This window comes from Bubalus kerabau, chromosome 14 (assembly GCF_029407905.1).
Source record: "Bubalus kerabau isolate K-KA32 ecotype Philippines breed swamp buffalo chromosome 14, PCC_UOA_SB_1v2, whole genome shotgun sequence".
NCBI lineage: Eukaryota > Metazoa > Chordata > Mammalia > Artiodactyla > Bovidae > Bubalus > Bubalus kerabau.
Genome location: NC_073637.1, coordinates 36,378,046 through 36,384,045, shown reverse-complemented (window position 1 = coordinate 36,384,045; position 6,000 = coordinate 36,378,046). Strand labels below are relative to the sequence as shown.

The following is a 6,000-nucleotide window of genomic DNA, read 5'->3' as shown; positions in this document are numbered from 1 at the left end:
AGTGATTTTGGAACCCAAAAAAATAAAGTCTGACACTGTTCCCACTGTTTCCCCATCTATTCCCCATGAAGTGATGGGACCAGATGCCATGATCTTTATTTTCTGAATGTTGAGCTTTAAGCCAACTTTTTCACTCTCCTCTTTCACTTTCATCAAGAGGCTTTTTAGTTCCTCTTCACTTTCTGCCATAAGAGTGGTGTCATCTGCATATCTGAGGTTATTGATATTTCTCCCGGCAATCTTGATTCCAGCTTGTGCTTCTTCCAGCCCAGCATTTCTCATGATGTACTCTGCATAGAAGTTAAATAAGCAGGGTGACAATATACAGCCTTGACGTACTCCTTTTCCTATTTGGAACCAGTCTGTTTTTCCATGTCCAGTTCTAACTGTTGCTTCCTGACCTGCATACGAATTTCTCAAGAGGCAGATCAGGTGGCCTGGTATTCCCATCTTTTTCAGAATTTTCCACAGTTTCTTGTGATCCACACAGTCAAAGGCTTTGGCATAGTCAATAAAGCAGAAATAGATGTTTTTCTGGAACTCTCTTGCTTTTTTGATGATTCAGCGGATATTGGCAATTTGATCTCTGGTTCCTCTGACTTTTCTAAAACCAGCTTGAACATCTGGAGGTTCACGGTTCATGTATTGCTGAAGCCTGGCTTGGAGAATTTTGATCATTTGCTTTACTAGCATGTGAGATGAGTGCAACTGTGCAGTAGTTTGAGCATTCTTTGGCATTGCCTTTCTTTGGGATTGGAAAGAAAACTGACCTTTTCCAGTCCTGTGGCCACTGCTGAGTTTTCCAAATTTGCTGGCATATTGAGTGCAGCACTTTCATAGCATCATCTTTTAGGATTTGAAATAGCTCAACTGGAATTCCATCACATCCACTAGCTTAAGTTGTAATTATAGTAAGTGCTTCCCCAACCCTCATTTTTACTCTTCATAAGAGCCATATGAATAGAAAGTGACCATTCTTAGCCCAGTTCGATCCATAGATCAGGAAGGTCCCCTGAAGGAGGAAATGGCAACCCACTCCAGTATTCTTGCCTGGGAAATACCATGAGCAGAGGGGCCTGGTGGGCTACAGTCCATAGGGTTGCAAAGAGTCAGACACCACTGAAGCAACTTAGCATACTGCTGCTGCTGCTGCTAAGTCGCTTCAGTCGTGTCCGACTCTGTGTGACCCCATAGACGGCAGCCCACCAGACTCTGCCGTCCCTGGGATTCTCCAGGCGAGAACACTGGAGTGGGTTGCCATTTCCTTCTCCAATGCATGAAAGTGAAAAGTGAAAGTGAAGTCGCTCAGTTCTGTCCGACTCCTAGTGACCCCATGGACTGCAGCCTACCAGGCTCCTCCATCCTTGGGATTTTCTAGGCAAGAGTACTGGAGTGGCTTGCCATTGCCTTCTCCAGAGCAACTTAGCATACAGGCATGCAAAGCCAGGCTATGGACACAAGTGCGTTTGATCTGTTCCTCCACCCACCCCTCCTCCACCCAAGCCTGCCCTTAGAAGAAGAGCCTTAGATCTGATGTTCACTGTTATTACTTCCAGGTAATATTGCAAAGATAAAGTTATTTGTAATTGTAGACACAGCATTAGTCAGACTCAGCATTTTAATTTATTCAATAATCACTAATAGACTTTTTCTGAATATGCTGCTGCTGCTAAGTCGCTTCAGTCACGTCCGACTCTGTGCGACCCCACAGATAGCAGCCCACTAGGCTCCTCTGTTCCTGGGATTCTCCAGGCAAGAATATTGGAGTGGGTTGCCATTTCCTTCTCCAATGCATGAAAGTGAAAAGCTAAAGTGAAGTCGTTCAGTCATGCCCGACTCTTAGCAACCCATGGACTGCAGCCTACCAGGCTCCTCCATCCATGGGATTTTCCAGGTTGAGAGTACTGGAGTGGGTTGCCATCGCCTTCTCCAATTTTCTGAATATGACAGGGGTACAAAATTTACTAAACAGAGTCCTTGCCTTTAAGGGCTCGCAGTCTAAAGGGGGAGGCAGACACCCCAGACAATAATTACAACAATGGGCAAAGTCTTAGAGCGGGGATCAGTACCTGGCACCTCAAGCAGAAGGTGCCTCAGGTATGAGGCTGAATTCTGTCTGGAAGCTGAGAAGAGGCTTTCTGGAGGAATGACCTGAAACTGAGTTGTTTCATTTTTGCTTTTTTTGGCCGCACTGCACCACATGTGTGATCTTAGTTCGCCCACCAGGGATTGAACCAGTATCCCCTGCATTAGCAGTGTGGAGTCTTAACCAATGGACCACCAGGGAAGTCCTGAAGCTGAGTTTTGAATCTGAAGAATGTGCTTCAGGGCTTGGTGCCCAGGGCCCAGTGATGAAGGAAGGAGTGAATGAATCTAGCCACCAGTGAAAGAAGCAATCAGCTAAGGCTAGAGAGGGTTTCCCAGGTGAAGAGCCAATCTGCCAATGCAGGAGATGGAAGAGACACGGGTTCGATCCCTGAGTCAGGAAGATCCCTTGAAGGAGGGCATGGCAACCCCCTCTAGTATTCTTGTCTGGAGAATCCCACGGACAGAAAAGCCTGGAGGGCTGTAATCCGTAGGGTCGCAAAGGGTCGGACACGGCTGAAGCGACTTAGCACACAAGGCTGGAGAGAGACTGGGCCGGTAACTTGGAGACACTGTAGGTAAGGAGCAATCAAGAAAACACAAACTTTTGAGAGAGCCTGAGAGGGAAGGGAAAGAGGTGAAGAGACGCTAGAGGTCAAGCAAACCAAGCAGAAGGGCTTCAAGGGGGAAGTGGTCAACGGTGTCAGAAGTGGTGAGAGAAAGCAAAGACTGAAAAAAAAAAAAAATCCTCAAATGTATCTCTGAGGAAGTCTTTGGTGTCCTCCTAAGAGCAAAAGATGTGACTGTAATGGGGGCGGGGTGGGGCACAGCTGTTAGCTGTCCGGCTCAGTCATTGGTCGGCATCAGCAGTGGGCCCCTCCCCTAAGTTAGTGACCATTAGGAGCTACCGTTAGCAGTCCTGCTCAGCCATTGGTCAACATCTCAGTAGGCCCTTCCCCTTGCCCTTCCTCTATATAAAAGGAGCCTGAGTTAAGCTGAGGGGAGATGGGTTTTTTAGATACTAGTCCGCCATCCACTGCATTTCCGATTAAAGTCGTGTTCCTTTCCCCCAACAACAGGACCTCCCGATGTATTGGCCTGTCCTGCAGTTAGCAGAGTGAGCTTGGGCAAGGTAACATTACATTGCCTCACTTCATTTATGGACCTAGGGCCTTGAAGGATCTGGTGGGAGCCCACAGGACGGCAGGTGCTGGACCCCTCCCAGCAGGAGGGAAGAGACATTGACCACCCCCCAACCCCCAACCCCACCGCAACGCCCCCCAACCCGAGGCCAGCTTGCAGAACACCCACAATGGAAAAGTGCAGAAAAGGGTGGGGGCCCAGGGACACTGCCCCCCAGCCCCTGTCACTGGAAGCCTGCTAGGGCCTTCCCGAGTCTGCTGTGTGCAGGGCTCCCAAAGCAAGGCCACCATCCTCACTAAAGACCTTGACCACAGGGACTGATGGGAGCGATCAGATCCCCAGTTGCTAGGACCCAGGTGAGGCCTGCAGCCCAGATACCCCAGGTTGGGGGTGGGGTGGGCAAAAGTTCACAGCTCCCATCATGGCCTCGCAGTGGCTGTCTAGTAACGTAAGTCATTTCTTGAGACGCAAGTGACTTTTTATGACCCATGACAAACACTACAAGCTATAGGACCTCTTCAAGTGCATCCCCACTAGCAGAAAGAGAAGGAGCCCACAGAGTGGTTTTGAAGGGACAGTGACACAAAATTAAGTTACTTCATGATTTCAGCCTATCAAAGTCAGTTCATTGAATTAAAAGTTTACAAGTGAAAATGGAGAAAAAATCCATTACAGGTAGACCTCAGAGAGATCACAGGGTTAGGCTCCAGACTACAGCAATACACAGAACATGGTAATAAAAGAGTCCCATGAATTTTTTGCTTTCCCAGTGCGTATAAAGGTTATGTTTTCAGCATACTGTAGCCTACTACGTGTGCAATAGCATTATGTCTAAAAAATGTACATACTTTAGGTAGAAAATACTGTTTTGCTAAAAAGTGCTAAGCATCATCTGAACCTTCTGTGAGTCATAGTAGTAATATTAGAGATCACTGAATGTAGATCACCTAAACAAATATAATAATTTTTTTAAAGCTTGAAATATTGCCAGAATTGACAAAATGTGACACAGAGGCAGGGAGCAAGCAAATGCTGTTGGGAAAATGGCCCCAACAGACTTGCTCAACGCAGGGTTGTGCCAAACTTTCAAGTCGTAAAAAGCTTAGTATCTGCAAAGCTCAATAAAGCAAGGTGAGCCTGTACAAGCAGCGTGGTTGCTGAGGCCCAGCAGTCGCTCACACAGATATGAGTGCCCTGGTTCCAAACAACATGACAAGACTCAGAATCCACAGGGACAGACATCACAGGTATGATTCCCAACCCTCACTGACCTAAAAATGTGAAGAAAGTAACCATGTACAAAAATACAATGATACACTGTAAGTGCTGGAATGGTAGAGGTGTGGGCTCAGTTGTATCTGACTCTGTGCAACCTTATGGACTATAACCCCCGCGGCTCCTCTGTCCATGGGATTCTCCAGGCAAGAACACTGGCCTGGGTTGTCATTTCTTACTTCAAGGGATCTTCCTGACCCGTAGATCGAACTTGCATCTCTTGTGTCTCCTGCATTGGTAGGCAGATACTTTATCACTGACCCACCAGTTAAGTACTGTAAAGGGGTCCACCAAATGTGTGTGTGTGTGAGAGAGAGAGAGAGAGAGAGAGAGAGAGAGAGAGAGAAAAGGATGGAAGGAGAGGAGGCAAGGCATTTCTTGAGAAAATTACCTGTAAGCTGAGAAGTATTATACTTACCAGGCTGAGTACCACTAGGGCCAAGAGCGAAGGGGGCATTGGTTAGAGCAGCCCACCCAGGATAAATGTGCCATTGGATGGGGAAGCCAGCAGGGTAGGGTCTTTGGGACGTTGATGCCAGGCCTTGGGCTGCCAGGTCCACCCATTTTCCTTGGCACCAATGTATCTCCCAGGTATTTCTGTTCCTGTCATCTTCATGGAGAAGTGTGACCTGCAAGTGTATAGTGGGCAGGTTCCAGGGAAAGAAGCTTCATCCATTTTCCCTCTTGTTTGTCAGCAAGCCTTTCTCCTTTGAAGATGCCAGTGAAAGTGACATTTCTTGGGACACTCTCAGCAATATTGTTAAATCTTACTGGTAAGGTCCCTGCTTACATGTGCTTATTTTCTAGCACATGTAATTGGTATTATTTTATTATTTCATTCCTCCTCCCTGCATTTATCGAGCACTGTTAGATTGGACCTTGTGCTCAGTTGCTCAGTCATGTCCAACTCTTTGCAGCCCCATGGACTGTGGCCCGCCAGACTCCTCTGTCCATGGACTTCTCCAGGCAAGAATGCTGCGGTGGGTTACATTCGCTTCTCCAGGGAACCTTCCTGAACTAGAGATTGAACCCAAGTCCATCCTGCAAATTGTTGGTAACAAATCTTCAGTGAGATAAGTTTAGAAACAGAGTAAACATTTAGAACTTTTATGGAAGTTTGACAGAATAGTTTTTGTGTATTGAATCTAAAAAAAGAGAGAGATTTAAACTTGTGCTTAGTAGTCTTTGGGCTTTTTTTTAAATTGAGTTTTCCTAGTAGTTTATTATTATTTTCCAAAACATTGTTCTGTGATGGATTAAAAAAAAAAATCTGTCTTTCCAAAAAGGTGCTCTGACATGCTTTGTTACTAGTTCAGTTCAGTTGCTCAGTTGTGTCCGACTCTTTGCAACCTATGGACCGCGGCACTCCAGGCTTCCCTGTCCATTCAACTTGCAGACCTTGCTCAAACTCATGTCCATCAAGTTGGTGATGCCATCCAACCATCTCATCCTCTGTTGTCCCCTTCTCCTCCCGCCTTCAATCTTTCCCAGCATCAG

At 46.6% G+C, this 6,000-nt stretch overlaps 1 long non-coding RNA gene across 1 annotated transcript in view; it reads left to right on the top strand.

Moving 5' to 3' along the window:
- Positions 1–3,112: 3,112 nt before the first annotated feature.
- The window catches only part of LOC129627230 (uncharacterized), a 64,406-nt gene continuing 61,518 nt past the window's right edge, over positions 3,113–6,000 (top strand). Inside the window, exon 1 of the long non-coding RNA XR_008702495.1 lies at positions 3,113–3,217. This is a non-coding gene — a long non-coding RNA (uncharacterized LOC129627230). The remainder of the gene's footprint in view (positions 3,218–6,000) is intronic.